The sequence below is a fragment of the Microcaecilia unicolor genome, chromosome 2, assembly GCF_901765095.1.
Source record: "Microcaecilia unicolor chromosome 2, aMicUni1.1, whole genome shotgun sequence".
NCBI lineage: Eukaryota > Metazoa > Chordata > Amphibia > Gymnophiona > Siphonopidae > Microcaecilia > Microcaecilia unicolor.
In genome coordinates, this window is record NC_044032.1 from 377,023,803 (window position 1) to 377,041,313 (window position 17,511).

The following is a 17,511-nucleotide window of genomic DNA, read 5'->3' on the forward strand; positions in this document are numbered from 1 at the left end:
AAATCGAACGGAGGGGTCACCAATGTTGAGAAATGGGGGGTCCCGAGCCCCCCCAAGAAGGCTAGAGTGACCTCAATCTGACTCCATCTCTAAATAACACTAGTACTGGGGTAATCCAGGAGTTATGAGGTTTTAAAAGGAATTGCCACTGAGAGAGACGTTAGGTCTCAAATACCCGCATTAGTCCGCCTCTCAGCACTGGCAAGGAATAGATACCAGCCTTATGACAAACTGGATTTAGGCTACAGGTTATATAATGCAGCGAATGATAGCCTGATGTAGCAAAAGCATTTGTACTTACAGCCTTTCATCATTAAGTGAAGCCCACAAACCATCATTTAGAATGAAGAGTTTATTTGCATATCAGACTTTAATCAGGTACATTCATCAGACAAATTCTGGATTCAGCTGACCGGAGCTCTGCTGCTTCCGAGGCGTTGGAGAAAAGTTCTCCCGAGGGCTTGCATGCACCCTGCTTTATACAATTTGGTCACTATACAAGTCTATGGAGAGGGATTTTTTTTTCTCTAATATTGCTTAATCTATGAGTCATGACCTCCGGCCAGGTGCTCTTCCGTTTTAGTATTGCAACCTGTTGTGCAACTTCCCTTTTTGTAAACACTTCCTTAGATACGGACATCCAAACATCAAAACATGAACAAAACAACTTTTTTATGAAGATATCTAAATTTGGATATATTAGGTTCATATCATTTTGTGATCTGGGTTAGGATTTTAGCCATCAATTCCTTGATCTTGGCTTTTGCACTGCTTTTGAATGTCACACTAAATTCTAATGAGGCTTATCCTGCAGCCCTACTTCTGCAGGTGCTTAGCAACAAGGCCATCATCAGATTTTTAGGCCTAGTCAGTGCCTTTTAGCAGTTTAAGCTGTTTAAGGTATGTAAATTGACCCACCACTATTCCAGTGGATGGATCCCAAGCGGGGACACATATTAACTTACAGGTAAAGCACGTCCTTGCTCAGCCAGTCATAGATTTTTAAACCTAGCTGGCATTTTTACAGCCTGAGTCCTAAAATCTGGCCTTCCACCCTTCCGGTGGGCATCCAGTGAGGGCCTCTTGCTGTACTATAATTATACAGAACGTTCACGGTGCGTTTTATTATATTAGAAGATATGGAAATTGGAACAACAAGCGAGGTGATTAAAACACATGCAGACTGTGAAACATTGCAGGAAGACCTCAGGAAACTGGAAAACTGGGCGTCCAAATGGCAGATGAAATTTAATGAGGACATATGCAGAGTAATACACATTGGAAATAATAATCGGAATCATAGTTACCTGATACTAGGGTCCACCTTGGGGGTCAGCAACCAAGAAAAAGATCTAGGTGTCTTTGTAGATAATACTCTGAAATCTTCTGCTCAGTGTGCGGTGGCGGCCAAAAAATCAAACAGGATGCTAAGAATTACTAGGAAGGGGATGGTAAATAAGAGAGAAAATACTATAATACTTCTATATAGCTCCATGGTGCAACCTCACCTAGAATACTGAGTTCAATTCTGGTTGCCGTATCTCAAAAAAGATATAGCAGAATTAGAAAAGGTTCAAAGAAGAGCAACCAAAATGATAAAGGGGATGGAACTCCTCTCATATGAGGAAAGGCTTAAGAGGTTAGGGCTCTTCAGCTTGGAAAAGAGATGGATGAGGGGAGATATGATCGAGGTCTACAAAATATTGAGTGGTACAGAATGAGTAGATCAATTTTGTACTCATTCCAAAAGTACAAAGGCTAGGTGCCACTCAAGGAAGTTACATGGAAATACCTTTAAAACAAATAGGAACAAATATTTTTTTCACTCAATGAATAGTTAAGCTCTTGTTGTAGGAGGTGGAAGGCCTCCAATTATTTAATATACAGAATAAATTCCTCATATTTGGACAGGGAGAAATGGAGGTTTTTCTCTTTCCAAAAGCAGGGGAAAGCTTGCTGGAATAGCAATTCACTCCCCACCCTTTCTCTCTCCTCTTGCATAAGTCAGGTGAATTGTAAACCTGATTTACCCACAATTTCTCCCACTAAGAGGCAGATGCACTAAAGCTTAATGAGCCTTTAATGACCCTCCAACGAGGAAAATTAGATCCGTTGCATGCATCAAAGGGCTTTTACCGAGGAAGCCAGCAGCTAACGAAAACGGAATGGAGATGAGCAATTAGTGTGAAAACCTCATTGAAACGAGATGCACTAACCTTTTCCAATTGCCTTTACGCAGGAAAAAGGCAGGAAATCTAACAGCTCTGTGCCAGGAAAAATAGTAAAGTGAAAAAACAAACAAACTGTGAGCCAATCCCAGCACATTAGCAGAGCTAATAGCACTGTGATTGGTCAAAAGGAAACTGAAAGGCACAATCCATAAACAGAAGCCTCTACAAGCCCCAAGGAGTTCAAAAATATTTTTTTTCTAGGCATGCATCCTCGTCCTCAGACTGCAAACAAAACACAAGCACATGGCTCCCAAATCAAAACAAAAATAAAAAAAAAGGGTCGGGAGGGGGCAACGGCGCTCGTCAGGAGCGTCCTGTATGGCCGTCCTTGCCCCCCCCCACCCGTGGTCGCCGTTCCCCCCTGCCCCACTTCCCCCTGCATTCTAAATTAAAAAGCAAGAAGAAAAGCAAACGTACCTTTAGCAGCCCCGGCCCCCCTCCCTTCCTCACTACTCTGTCTCCCCTCAGCTCCGCCTCCCGACATCCTCCGCCCTGTGCCCCGCCCCCTCTTGGGGTCGTCGCCGCCATTCCCCTCCTCCATCGGGCCCCCCTCCCTCTTACCGGGACCGTGCAGCGCCTCTCTCCTCTGTCCCAAGGCGCTGCACGGGCAAGAAGAAAGCTGATGCATGTCTTCGCACAGCTTCGGTCGCGCGTCTCTCTCCTCCTGCGCCCGCCCCTGTCTGACATCAGTAACCTACGTAGGTTACCGACGTCAGACAGGGGCGGGCCCAGGAGGAGAGAGACGCGCCACAGAAGCTGGGCGAAGGCAGGCATCAGCTTTCTTCTTGCCCGTGCAGCGCCTTCGGACAGAGGAGAGAGGCGCTGCACGGTCCCGGTAAGAGGGAGGGGGGCCCGATGGAGGAGGGGAATGGCGGCGATGACCCCAAGAGGGGGCAGGGCACAGGGCGGAGGATGTCGGGAGGCGGAGCTGAGGGGAGACAGAGTAGTGAGGAAGGGAGGGGGGCCGGGGCTGCTAAAGGTACGTTTGCTTTTCTTCTTGCTTTTTAATTTAGAATGCAGGGGGAAGTGGGGCAGGGGGGAACGGCGACCACGGGTGGGGGGGGGGCAAGGACGGCCATACAGGACGCTCCTGACGAGCGCCTTTGCCCCCTCCCGACTCTTTTTTAAATTTTTGTTTTGATTTGGGAGCCATGTGCTTGTGTTTTGACTGTGTTTTGACTGTTTGTGGCATGCGCAGAGCAGCTAACATAACGCTTGGCTGCTCTGCGCATGATTTGGGGGCCGATTAACGATGTGTATTGTGATTCTTTGATACATTGTACGTTTCAATACCGATCTCAGCATGTGTGACTTTTTTTTTTGGTGCATTCTTCGTTATTTTAAAATCGTTAGGGACTTTAACGATTTAGATTTTTTTACGTTTGGTTGCTGCATCTGCCTCTAAGTGTGAATGGCCTAAGGGAATTCCAGAGATAGAGTTTCTTTCCCATGTCCTTTGAGGAAAGGCCACTTCAAAGACTCTTTTTGTTGTAACTGTAAGAGGACATAACACATAACACTTGCAGAAGACATCTTTTTGTCTAACACAAAAGATCCATACTGTATCTCACAAAGGAGAGGAAGACCGAACTCCTTTAAGAAAAGGATCTCTGGAGCCAAATGGCAATAGTTTTATGACAGGCAACAATAGTTCTCTTTGAACACAAAGAAAACCCATGTTATAATATCAACACAGGATCTGAGCAGGCAAGAGAGAAAACTAACACCTATCTGTAAGGAAACAGTTTTGGTCTTTAGAATAAGAATGACTTGGGCTATCAGAAGCTTGAGAAAGCATGACCTCCAAAAGGAAAGTAATTAACTCTTGCCTCCTCTTCTTAGAATTAGAATAATAAATAAGAATAAAGGAAAATATACTAAAACAAAAAGATCAAAAGACCTGAAATATATTCTTTTGAAGGTATGACCAGAAGAGAGATATTAATCTAAAAACACCCTGTCACTTCATGACAATAGACCAAAATGTAACTTCTAAAAGAAATGTAAACATATGCCATGCACATCCTTTGTCATAAAGATCCTGACTGTATCCTGACTGTATTTACAAGATACTAATTAGGGAGGGAAAAGTCCCTCCCTCCCTCTTGCTCTTTTGTACTGAAAGAGAACGAAAGTTCTATATATTATGTCTTTGCCAGATAAGAAGTTGGTCAGTGTATAGTGCAATCTGCCCCATGCCAGGGAATAGAGAGCCTGACCTGACCACTTTCCATTGTCATTCCATGTTTTTCTCCTCTTTTCTATACTAGACTATACTTGACTGTTTTCTTATTTTTTTATCCTAATCTCTGGATAATTAAATAAACCAGTGTTAACCCCAAGAAGCGCTTCCTTGGTTTCTTTTTGTCTTTGTTGCAGTCTAAATAGTACTACCAGCAGTCTGGTTCTTAAGGTATCGGTTGAGAGGACTGTATTGTGTGAGTAGTGCCCAGCCGTGATTGGAGACTCTGGAGGCGTGGCACGAAAGGCACAAACACTCTGGAACTCTTTGCCGGAGGATGTAACATAGTAACATAGTAGATGGCGGCAGAAAAAGACCTGCACGGTCCATCCAGTTTGCCCAACAAGATAAACTCATATGTGCTACTTTTTGTGTATACCCTACTTTGATTTGTACCTGTCCTCTTCTGGGCACAGACCGTATAAGTCTGCCCAGCACTATCCCCGTCTCCCAACCACCAGTCCCACCTTTGACCACCGGCTCTGGCACAGACCATATAAGTCTGCCCAGCACTATCCCCGCCTCCCAACCACCAGCCCCGCCTCCCACCACCCGCTCTTGCACAGATGTAGTAACAGCGGTTAGCGTATCTGTGTTTAAGAAAGGTTTGGACAAATTCCTCGAGGAAAAGTCCATCATCGGTTATTGAGACAGACATGGGGAAGCTACTGCTTGCCCTTGGATTGGTAGCATATAATGTTGCCACTATTTGGGTCTGCCAGATATTTGTGATCTGGCTTGGCCACTCTTTGGAACCAGGATACTGGGCTAGATGGACCATTGGTCTGACCTAGTATGGCTATTCTTATGTTCTTACGTTTTTAATGCTGTTTAGACTTTGTACACTGATCCTAGGGGTGCCTTGCTGGTGAGCGGTATCTGTATCAATAACTTTGCTGTGAGGTACTTGTCTCCTTATTTTTGTTGTATTTAGAACCCTTATTATTCAGCTTAACCCTGATGTATCCGGCATTTCTCTTCCATTCCATACTGTTAAAGTTCTCACATTTGTGGATGATCTCATGCTTCACTCAAGCTCAGTGAGCTCTCCTTTATTTACTTAGCCTTATAAATGAATTTAGTTTTTATTTTGAGTTTGATCTCAATCTTCAGAAATCCATGGCCCTGCCGATACATGTCTCCATCAGGACGGATTGGGTGCGGGATTTCTCCTTATAATGGGCATTGGGCTCTATAGAATATCCAGGGGTGCATATTCCAACAGATCTATCTTGGCTATACTCGCTTAACATAGGCCCCCTCCGCACATCCACAACTCACATCTTGCAGGGCTGGTGCTTCCTTCCTGCCTCTTTACTAGGGAGGATAGCTCTCTATAAATATGATTCTTCTTCCTAAGTGACTATATGTGTTTCAAACCTTACCCTTATTATTACTCTACAAAGATGAACAATTTTTACTAAGATCTCTGACTAATAATCTTTGGCAGGGTCATCATTCACTTCTTGCCATGAGGAAATTGATGCTTCCCCACCTTCAGGGTGGTCTTGGTCTCTTGAATGTTATCCTCTGTGGATAGCTGTATAAGGCACTTGTCAGATTGGTTAGAAGAACACATTACTTGCATTACCACCGAGACGGAACTGATGCATCTGTGTCATTTTGGGTATTGGTTGCATTCCCTAGTGAGAGAGCCTCAGGTTTTCCAGGGATTTGCTTCTATTTTTGGCCCACTTCGGTGAGCCTGGCATTAACTTTGTAAATTTCATAAACTATCCCTGGAGGTTTCTTATTTTCTGCCCTTAGCGGGGAATGAGGCCATTCCGGTGGGGGATACTTCCCCAGTATTTCATCGCTGGATTGTGGGGGGAATTAAATTTATCATATGTTAGATGAGGAGGGCTGCTTACGCTTCTTTGACAACCTGGGCCTAGAACACAGTTTTGGGGTCAGAGATCAGTTTGCCTATATTCAACTCTAACATTATAGTCATTCCCTCCCTGCCATCCACCTCATATCCACTGTATGGGAACAGTTGAACACAGTGTACGATTTCGATGCAAAACTCTAATACTATCATGGCCACCTCCGGGAATAGATCCCTGAATATGATTATGCTAGTCTAACTGTAAAGTAGACTTTTAAGCTTTGGGAGATAATGAAGGAGTTGAGCACACCACTGTCTGCATCACCCACTTGTGTGGTTTATCAATTCAGCTGTCCATGGAAAGCACCTGAGCAACATTGCATTCCAGTATTGTGTCTTTGCTTTTCTTCAGCATGAAATGCTTTCATTTTTCTCTATTGTATGCATTGGTATGGAATTAGAAAATGATCTGAGGCAATTGTGTACCTAGGTTGGCTGCCACCAAGGAGCAGGTTGACGCTACACCCCCCTGGCACATCACCCATCTCTCCCCCCCCCCCCCGAAGCACATCATCTTCACCACCAGGGGGTGCATGGAACAGTTTATTTATTTGTTGAATTTGTACCCCACATTTTCCCACCTATTTGCAGACTCAATGTGGCTTACATAGTACCGTTAGGCGTTAACCTCCGGTGATGAAACAAATACGCAGTAATGTTAAAGAGAATGAGATATATGCGTTACAGACACATTAGAGGAACGAGAGAGGACGAGTTATATAATGTGCAGCTGTCAGTCTGCTGGTCCCCAGCTCTGGAACAGGAAGTAATGACAGGGGGCAGTGAACCACATGACTGCTCCATGCACCCTCTTGTTGCCTGCACCTGGGGCAGACCACTGCCACTCCCTGCCCTTGGTATGCTACTGATCTCAGGAAAGAGCTGGAAAAAGTATATTTCTGGAGCCATTGCAGCTTTTAAAGATACATTACCATAGTCTCTATAGCACATCATAGCATTTGCCTGTTGAAAAGTGATTGTCCTTACATATCTAGAGAGACTACTTTCATATTCAGATACCAATATGCGCTCTATATCTTATTCAGGAACAATCATCTCACATGTACTCATACTATTACTTGGATCTACTTGTTCAGTACTCCGACTCCTTTACCAAACCAATTAAATTGCACACAAAAGATAAGTAAGTTATACCAATTAAAAAATAAAAATAATTCTCCACTCTCCCCAAGAGAAATGGAGTATGGAAAAATATTGGGTGATGATCAGACGATACTATACATATACTAGGGGATACATGGAGGGGTATTTTCGATAGGATGTCTAAATCAGACTTTGGACATTTTCCACAAAATGTCCAAAATCCAAACAAGAAAGAAGGTCAGTTTTAAAAAACAAAATGTCTTTTTTTTTTTTGTGAACATACTGTTTCGAACAAGGTTTTGTGCTTTGGACGTTTTGTTTTTTGGTACATTAAAAACACACGAATAAGTGCAAAAAATAGAAAAGCAAACCATTGGGATGTAGGAGGAGCCAGCATTTTTAGTAGGTTGGGGCACCCTGGGGGCACTTCATAAAAATGCTCCCAGGTATGCATCTCTTCTTTGCTCCCTTATTTTGTCCCCTGAGCCCTCCAAAACACATTCAAAACCTACTGCCCCCCTCTGTAATAGCCTTTCTGGGTGAAGAGGGCACCTATATGTGGTTATAGTAGGGTTTTGGTGACTTTGGGAGGGTGCGACAAGTAGAGGGAGATAGGAACCCGAGTCCCCCATTCCATAGTGCACTGCACTGATTACTACACTACTCCAGGGACCTGCGTGCTGCTGTAATAGACCTGGCTATAATATCTCTGCAATCATAACTGATCCTGGCTCATCAGTGGGAACTTTAAATATGGGTTTTTTGGATCAAGTCTCAGTATGTGTTGTTTCAGGAGTTTTTGCACATCAAGAGAGGTCTGGTCAGCCTGTACCTATAAAATGCTCAATTCAGCCCCTTACCACATCTGACTGATGAGAGAACCCTAAAACTCTTGTTAACTGTAGGCCAGTTACTTATTGATTAGCTTCTTTTAAACTATTTTTCCCCTTTTCTGTTCCATTACAAAAGTTAAGGAGAGTTTTAAAAATACTATAACCTCATACAAAGATCAAAAGTGTGATATTAGATCTTTATGATTAAGAGGTTAAAATACAGTGATTGAAGTAATAATCACAGGGACAAATATATAACACTGTAAGCAAAAAGCATATTTAGCACATTCCGATAGGTGTCTTATTTCCATACATCTAATTTCCACAGATCAGTTTAGCCATATGTGTGCTGTCATTTACAACATTATGTACTATTTGCACTGTTTCTTGTGCTCATATTAGCATTTTCTTTTAGGGCGTAATATCTCTCTTTTTTAAGGGCTGATGGAATTAGGTGGGAGAGGGTAGAAAAAAATATAAAATAAGAGAGGAAACTTACAAAGTAAACCATCCAAACCAAGCCTAATCCACTCATGTCTAAGCAGTTTTCTTGATTGAGTTGTTTCATTAACGTATGAAATAAGACAAGCAAAGCACTTGTGAGACCAGTGAGATTTAGAGGCAAAGAGTGAATTCACAGAGATGATTTGAAGATTATGTGGTAAAGCAGTTTTCTCCAGCTAATGAGGGCTGCTGGGACTATTGGGCAGTGTGCTCTTTCTGGGTCAGATTAAGCTTAGAGATGTCTTCTTTAACCAACTATGAAACAAAGTTTGCCAGTCACAATAATGCAATTATTTCCTCCATGATTTCTTATTTTTACTTATGCCTTATCTTTTGCAATAAACTGCGGAAGGAGGGTCAGAATGTAATATAGCCAAGCCAGTTTTACATATAAAGAGTAATTCTATAACTGGGCACCTGCAAACATCTAGGAGCCAATCAATATCACCCAATAGCCAGTTCAGAGATTAACGTCCAAAATAGAAAATGTATGTATGACAGATAAACGTCCATGTCACTAAATATAAACATCCAAAAATGTATATGATGGTCACTGTCTGCCACAATAAAGGAAATCAGCTCCAAATACTGAAATACATCATTTGGAACCACAGCGAAATATATACAGGCATATGTTGCAAAACACATGTAGCTAAATGTTCCATACTATATATGTCAAGACTCTTGAGGCTTGATAACTTGAGGCCTCAATATCTTGGAGTATAACCTTGGCACACCAATCACCCAAAGTCTCTATTATTTTTATGAAGTCTCTTTTATTGAATAAATCACAGATAATTTACTCACAGATAGATGTTCAGAGGTGCTGCGCCAGGACACCGAGACTCCTTAATCTGAGAGCTGTTGGGGGTGGAGATCTGAGGAGAGGTAGCTATATTGTAGGGGGGGGGGAAGGATAGTTGAACAGGTAGAAATGGTTCAAAGCTGGGTGACTGGAATGTGCGATAGCTCATTAAGGAGGAGATATTTTCAAGGTAAAAAACCAGGTTCGTTACAGGGAGTTTCAGCAGGACAGAGCTGTCTGGAATAAGATGATCCATGCTCCATGTCTCTGGCTAGATGGTGGTGGAATGCCTCATGGCTGAAAGGACAAAGAGGTGTTGAGGCTTCACACAGGCTCAGGGAGGAGCAGATAGAGACCAATGGGGACAGAGCCTGCCATCGGGTAGCAAAGGGTGGTCCTAGAGGACGGCTCTCGATTGGGGGGAAAGGTCATACCTGGCTGACCTCCCAGGACAGAGATAGTGAGAATGACCAGGAAATGATAGCAGAAAGACAAAAGAGCCAAGCTTGGCAGAGAGAGAGAGGAGGTCTGGGCAGCCTCACAACCAGTGGTAACAATTCTTACACAGCCAAGCAAGTGTGGTTGCACTGCCTCTGAACTACATTATCCACAGTGCATTGCTCATGTATCTTTGCAGTGAGAAACTGCAGCAATAATAGTCCTTAGAACTGAGAATAACAGTAAAAGCATTACACACATTTTAGGATCACGTTATAAACTAGTGCGAGGCTGTCAGAGGACAGAACAATATATGTTGTGTCATGGCCAGGAAACTTGATAGATGTCTAATGACCTTGAATGAGAGTAAACATTCACATTGAATGACATCTACCACTGTACATCTTCCGGATGATCAGTGCGATCTATGCAGAGCCATAACATTGTTTACTGTCCATACATCACAGTACTTCCTTAATGAGCAAGGTGGCTGCCAAGAAGGAGCAACATTTCTTCATGGAGTAGAGTGACCTCCTGGTTGTCCTTTGCATCTTCCAGCACTGGCAGTTGTTTAGGCACTGCAGCTGCAGATGTAGAAGCAAATAAAGAGTACTCTGGCAAAATATGATGAATGCAATGTTCCCCTGTGCCCACCAGTACTCTACATACTGCACTCCACAATCACTGTATTGCACCTAGGATCCCAGTTATGACATTTGGCATGGCATTCCTTACTAGCTTTTGTGCACTTCATAACAGTGTAAGGGTAGGACATGCCCTGCAACCTAAAGGGGAGACACCATGGTGGCAGAGGAATGTCTACCAAGGTAGACCTATACATATATGATATGCACACACCTATCTCTGCCTCAGGCCTGTACACTCACAGATGCACATGGTGCCAGTAGAGCCAGTCCCATAGGCCACATGCCTTTTGTACACAATGTAGACAAGAGCCATTTTCTAGAAAAAATGGAAAAGTTCATGCTCCATAGAGAAAACACCATGGGCCCTAGACTTATCACATGTGAAGTGTGTGCTACAACACTTCAAAATAACATAACGGTCAAACAAGAACTGAAATATATGTAGTCCTGAATTGACACATGCAAGTATACCTCAAAATAAAAAATGACCATATTGAAGACTGATTGAAACACATTGGAAGGTGCTGTATAATAACCATGTCCACTGTCAAATTTGCATTCCAGGCAATTATGAGTGCAGCAGAAAATAGAGATGTTTAAAATGTGCTTTAGACAGCTTTGCTGGGAGCAACCTTAGTTCATCTGCTACATCAAAGAGCAGCTTACTGAAGAAGGTGACTAGCATATAGCCCAAACCTCTTCAAGTGGTCAAGTCTGCATATAAACAGGTGAAATATAACAATAGAGAACTGTTATTGAGAGGTAGAACCAGCAGGAAGATTTGACGGAGAAGATTAACATTTTTGTTGTGGACTTTTCTATGGGTGGGGAAGTGGCAGCTAGCGTTATTAAGAGAAATTGGGCTATAATGCAATCCCATGAGATTTTTCAAGATCAGCAAGTACGAGTTGCGTTTTCAAGATCACGCAATTTGAGGGAGATACTGAGCCCTGTGAATTTGCCTAAACAAGAGCTTGATGTGGTTAACTAATGTGGTCACTTTCAGTGTGGTCATTGCAAGACGTGTTCTATTACATTGGAGATTTTTGAATTTATTAATCCAACAGATGGCAAACTTTTTAGAATTAAGCACAAAACTATATGCCAATCATCTTATGTGGTTTATGAGTTAAGAGTGTAGGTGCCACACGTTTTATGTAGGGAAGACTACTAGCAGATTACATCAAACGATTACTGAACATCAGTCCTGTCCAAAAAGAAACAAAGTAAGAGCATCTCTTGTTATAAACTGTATAGCTAAGGAACACTTGAGCCCTCCTGCAGATAACTCAAGCTATGCTTTAGTAAAAGACCCACTAAGTGTTTTGTGATTGACTATGTTCCCCCCAAATATTTGAAGAGGAGGAGATCGGGACCAGATATTGATTAAGATCTGAACAGCGTTGGATCCCAACTTTACAGACTTTAAACCGAGGGGTTTAAATTCTCATATACAGTGGACAGCGTTCTTTTGATTAAATTGTTTTGAAAACGTTTTTTTGGTATTTTTTTTTGAATGACAGAGTTTCCTATTTGGTTCCCTGAATTGGAGTAGTGGAATATTAAGCTATTTAAAGCGCGGAGTTCCGCTTCCGGTTAAGGAGAATCAGGGCTTTTTTTGAGGGGGACTTGGGGGTACCGAGTACTGGCGCCTTTTCCATTGTCTGCTAAAACTGACCCTTGTCAGAAGAATCACAAAACCTCATTTGGTTGTGGGGGGGGGGGGGGGGGGGGGGGGGGGGGAATTTGATGGGGTCATATCAGGGCTTTTTTTGAGGGGGTACTTGGGGGTACTGAGTATGGCACCTTTTTCATTGTCCCAAGTTTTGATGAAAGAGCTCAGGCTCTACACACCAATTCTGCCTTGTCATAGATTCTGTGACTGGTTACAGGGGCCCTGGCTATTGTGAGGTGGGTCCCTCAGTGATCACCCCACCTTTGAAGGGTAGCCTGGCATTTGTGTACCGACAGCTTTTTTGCTAGAAAAAAAACACACTGGGGAGAATGTTGTGAATGCATAGGGCACCATGTTAGAAGTCTGGGTTTTTTTTTTCTGTTATCTGTCTCTTTAACCGAGCTTGTGACAAAAAGAGGAAGTGAATGGGGGAAGAGCTACATGCATGAAGATATGTTTCAATAGACAAAGAGAATGCATATGAATATGTTCTCCTTCTTGCGGATACCCCTTAATGAAAAGTTTGAAAGTGAGCCAACGGGGATGGATGTCATTGACACAGGCTGGTCTTTATTCCCACATGGGAAGATATTTGGAGGCTTACCGTCATCTCTTTTGCATTCAATGTGGCTCTGACTAAAAAATTAGTGAAGGCTACTGGGTTAGTGCCAGGGCAGTCTGAGCTGAAGTAAAGGTGGACCCCATAATTGTCTGGGCGCGAGTCTTGCACCTTCCCCCACTCGTGCCCATCCGCGTCGTCGCTCGTTTTTAAAGCCCCGAGGCATTCTCCCTCCGAGTCCGACATGCTGGCGATTCACACAGCCTGCCTTCTGCCAGCGTCTGGGCGGGGCCTCTCCCTCAGACACGTCCCACCTCTGCACAAGACAGGAAGTTGCATTGAGGAGGCGGGACGCATCTGAGGAGAGGCTCCGATGCTGGCAGAAGGCAGGCTGTGTGAATTGCCGGTGTCGGAGGGAGAACGCCTCAGGACTTTAAAAATGACAACCACGTGGATGGGCAAGAGCGGGCGGAAGAGACAGAACCCGAAGGGGAAGGGGGAGAAAGCTGCCCAACTTGGTATGGATGGCTGGAGGGGGTGGGCAGGGGAGAAGAGAGTTGCTGCTGGGTATGGATGGATGGTGGGGCAGGCAGGGGGGAGAGGAGGGTTGCTGGACATGGGTGGAGGGGAGGAGGGTTGCTGGACATGGATGGAGGGGAGGAGGGTTGCTGGACATGGGTGGATAAAGGAGAGGGGAGGGTTGCTGGACATGGGTGGATGAAGGGGAGGGCAGGGGGAGAGAAGGGTTGCTGGACATGGGTGGATGAAGGGGAGGGGAGGGTTGCTGGATATGGGTAGATGAAGGGGAGGGCAGGGGAGGAGGGTTGCTGGACATGAGGGGAGGGGAGGGTTGCTGGACATGGGTGGATGGAGGGGAGGGCAGGGGGGAGAGGAGGGTTGCTGGACATGGGCGGATGGAGGGGAGGGAAGACTGGAAGGAGATGCACATGGATGGAGGGGAGGGAAGAGAGGAGAAATCTGGACATAGATGGAGTGGAGGGCAGGGAAGAGAGGAGAAATGTTGGGCAGGAATGGAGGGAAGGAAAGACGAAGGAGATGCACAAGGATGGAGGGGAAGGGAGAGAGGAGAAATGCTGGACATGGATGTAGGGGAGGGGAGGAAAGTAGATGCACATGGATGGAGGGGATGAGGAGAAATACTGGATATGGATGGAGGGAAAATTGCTGAATTTAAGGGCTGGATCGGAACACTTTGAAGGCAGATGCTGAAACTGGAGAAAGGATAGGGACAGGGCTGCAGATGGTAGACAGGACACATAAGGACACAGGAGGATGGGGATGTGTTGAGAGAAAAAATATCAAACGGAAAGAAGACACTGCATAAAACAGAAGACACTGGGACCAAAGCGAATAGAAAAACTAAATGATCAGACAACAAAGGTAGAAAAAATTATTTTATTCAGAATTTATTAATTGGAATATGTCAGCTTTTGGAAATGTGCATCTGTAATATTTTCAATTTTTCTAGTATTGCTGCATGCTGAGTCTGACTTCTTGAGTTAACTTTCCACAGTTCAGTATTTTGCCTTCGTATCTGTTGTGTCATGTGTTTTTCATGTGTGATCAAGGTGCAGTATTCTGCTAGTGTGTAGTATTTGTAGCCATTTTTGTTTTTTTTCACTAGGTTGTGTACTGGTGTTTTAGAGCCTGGTGTAATTACAGTGTTGCCTTTCCACGCATAAGGTTGTAGCTCATCCTGTCCTTGGAATTAGTTCTGTTATGGTTTGGTAAAGTTATGAGTGTGTTTTTGCACAAATTTGTGCATAGTGTTTTGCAGTTGAGCGATTGTGGTTAGTATATGCTTTGAGCAACCACTTTATTCGTTGTCATATGATACATATCTAATATCTTTTTTGGCTACTTGGGGTTGGGGATCTCTGTGTTGCCTCTCTGGTTTGATGGGTTACAGAGTAATAGGGGAATTTGAAATTACTGAATCTTTTCTTAATATTGTTCCTTTATTCTCTTTTGTTATGAGAATTGGAACTACTAATTGTAGTGGACTTGAACTGAATAATTTCTGTGGAGGGGGGGTTTCATGATAGCATTGTGCTCATTATTTCAATCAGTTTTTCTGTACAAGTTTAGCTTCATATGTGTTTATTTGAAATTTCATAAATACAAATTTTCTAAAAATTGAATAATCTTATCAGTGGGGTGGAGCTAGGGTGGGGGCGGAACTAGGATGGGGCCCACCAACTTGGTCTGCACAGGGCCCCGCATTTGCTAAGACCGGCCCTGTGTGACACACTGCATCCATGACCATCACAGACCTTTAGACTAACACAATATAGCAATTCTTAAGAATTAAATGTAAACATGCTCTGCAGCTATAAAAAACCTTACCTCCCCCAAACAGCAGCTGCATTATACTGAGGGCCTGGAACACCAATACATCTACTACCGGTAAAAACAAGTGGGACTGATACAGGATTTCTACATAAAAGCTACATTGAAATAGAATATTGCACATCAGTCACACACAAAGCACAGACAAACCTGTCTCAAATACAGAACAAGGGATCACAAATTTGAAACAGAAATCTGAAGGCAAAAATTGAACTGGGAGCACCAAGAATTCAAAGCAGAAGAGAAACTGGCATTTTATCATTTTATTATTTGGGAATTTTATTTTTCCAATCATGTTGGTGCCAGTTTCCCTTCTGCTTTCCTGTCCTCTCTAACTTCTGCAGTCCATTTCTCAATTTTTCTTTCCCCTCCTGTCTTTTATATTCCCTTACTACATCACCGTTGAGAGAAATGGCTATTTAACCCTACCCTCTGTTTTCTGGCCAGTAACCAATTCCTAATCAACAACAGAATGAAGCCTTCAAAGAAATGAAGCAAATTGGTAAGACTTTTTTTAGCTGAAACCATGCCGAAGGAAATTGAAAACCATCTAAATATATTGCCGTACTTACTGTCTTAACTTGCAAGTGATTGCTTTTCCATTGGATAAAGTGGTGTGGTAGCTGTCTTACCGCCTTATTTTCGAAAGTGATGGGCGCCCATATTTCGTCCCAAATCGGGAGATGGGCGCCCATCCCGCAAAGGCGCCAAATCGGTATAATCGAAAGCCGATTTTGGACGCCTTCAACTGCACTCCGTCGTGAAAACGGCCAAAGTTAACGGGGGCGTGTCGGAGGCACGGTGGTGGTGAAGGCGGGACTGGGCGTGGTTATCGGTCGAGGAGAGATGGGCGCCTTTGGCCGACAATCGAAAAAAATGGGCGTTTTTAGTGGGAATTTAGGTTACTTTTTTGGACCCTTTTTTTTCCACAAACAAGTCCCAAAAAAGTGCCCTAAGTGACCAGATGACCACCTGAGGGAATCGGGGATGACCTCCCCTGACTCCCCCAGTGGTCACTAACCCACTCCCACCACAAAAAAAAGACCTTTAAAAACTTTTTTCCAGCCTGTATGCCAGCCTCAAATGTCATACCCAGCTCCATCACAGCAGTATGTAGGTCCCTGGAGCAGTTTTTACTGGGTGCAGTGGACTTCAGGCAGGTGGACCCAGGCCCATCCCCCCCTACCTCTTACACTTGTGCTGGTAAATGGGAGCCCTCCAAACCGCCCCCAAAACCAACTGTACCCACATCTAGGTGCCCCCCTTCACCCATAAGTGGTATGGTAATGGTGTAGAGTTGTGGGCAGGGGGTTTTTGGGGGGGGGATTTTGGGGGCTCAGCACCCAAGGGAAGGGAGCTATGGACTTGGAAGGTATTTTACTTTTTTTTTTTAATTGTTACAAGTGCCCCTACTAGGGTGCCCGGTTGGTGTCCTGGCATGTGAGGGGGACCAGTGCACTACAAATCCTGGCCCCTCCCATGACCCAATGCCTTGGGTTTGTTCGTTTTTGAGCTGGACGCCTTCGGTTTCCATTATTGCTGAAAACCGAGGGCACCTATCTCAAATTTGTCCAAATCCTAGGCATTTGGCCGGTTCCAACCGTATTTTCGAAAGAAAAGATGGACGCCCATCTTTTTCGAAAATACAGTTCAGACCACCCCTTCTCGTAGACGTTCCTGGAGATGGGCATCCTTAGAGATGGGCGGCCCGTTTCAATTATGCCCCTCTTAGTCCACTTTTAAAAAGGTTAATAAATAAAATTGAAAAATAAAGGTGATACCTTTTTCATTGGATCATCACCTAGTTCCAGTTGTTTTTATTTATTAACTAGTAAAAAAGGCCCGTTTCTGACACAAATGAAACAGGCACTAGCAAGGTTTTCCTCGGAGTGTGTATGTTTGGGAGAGTGTATGTGAGAGTGACTGTGTGTGAGAGAGAGAGTGAAAGTGTGAGTGTGTGTGTGTGAGAGAGAGAGTGAGTCTGGGTGTGAGTGTGTCTGTCAGTGTGCGTATGTGAGACAGTGCGAGAGAGAGAGAGTGTGTGTGTGTGTGTGAGAGAGTGTGTGTGAGACACAGATTCTCTGTGAGAGTGAGTGTATGAGACCAAGCGAGTGTGTGAGTGACTGTGTGACACATAGTGAATGTGATACAGTGTGAGACAGAGTGTGTGAGAGTGAGAGTCAGAAAGACATTGTATGTGAGAGAGAGAGTGTGT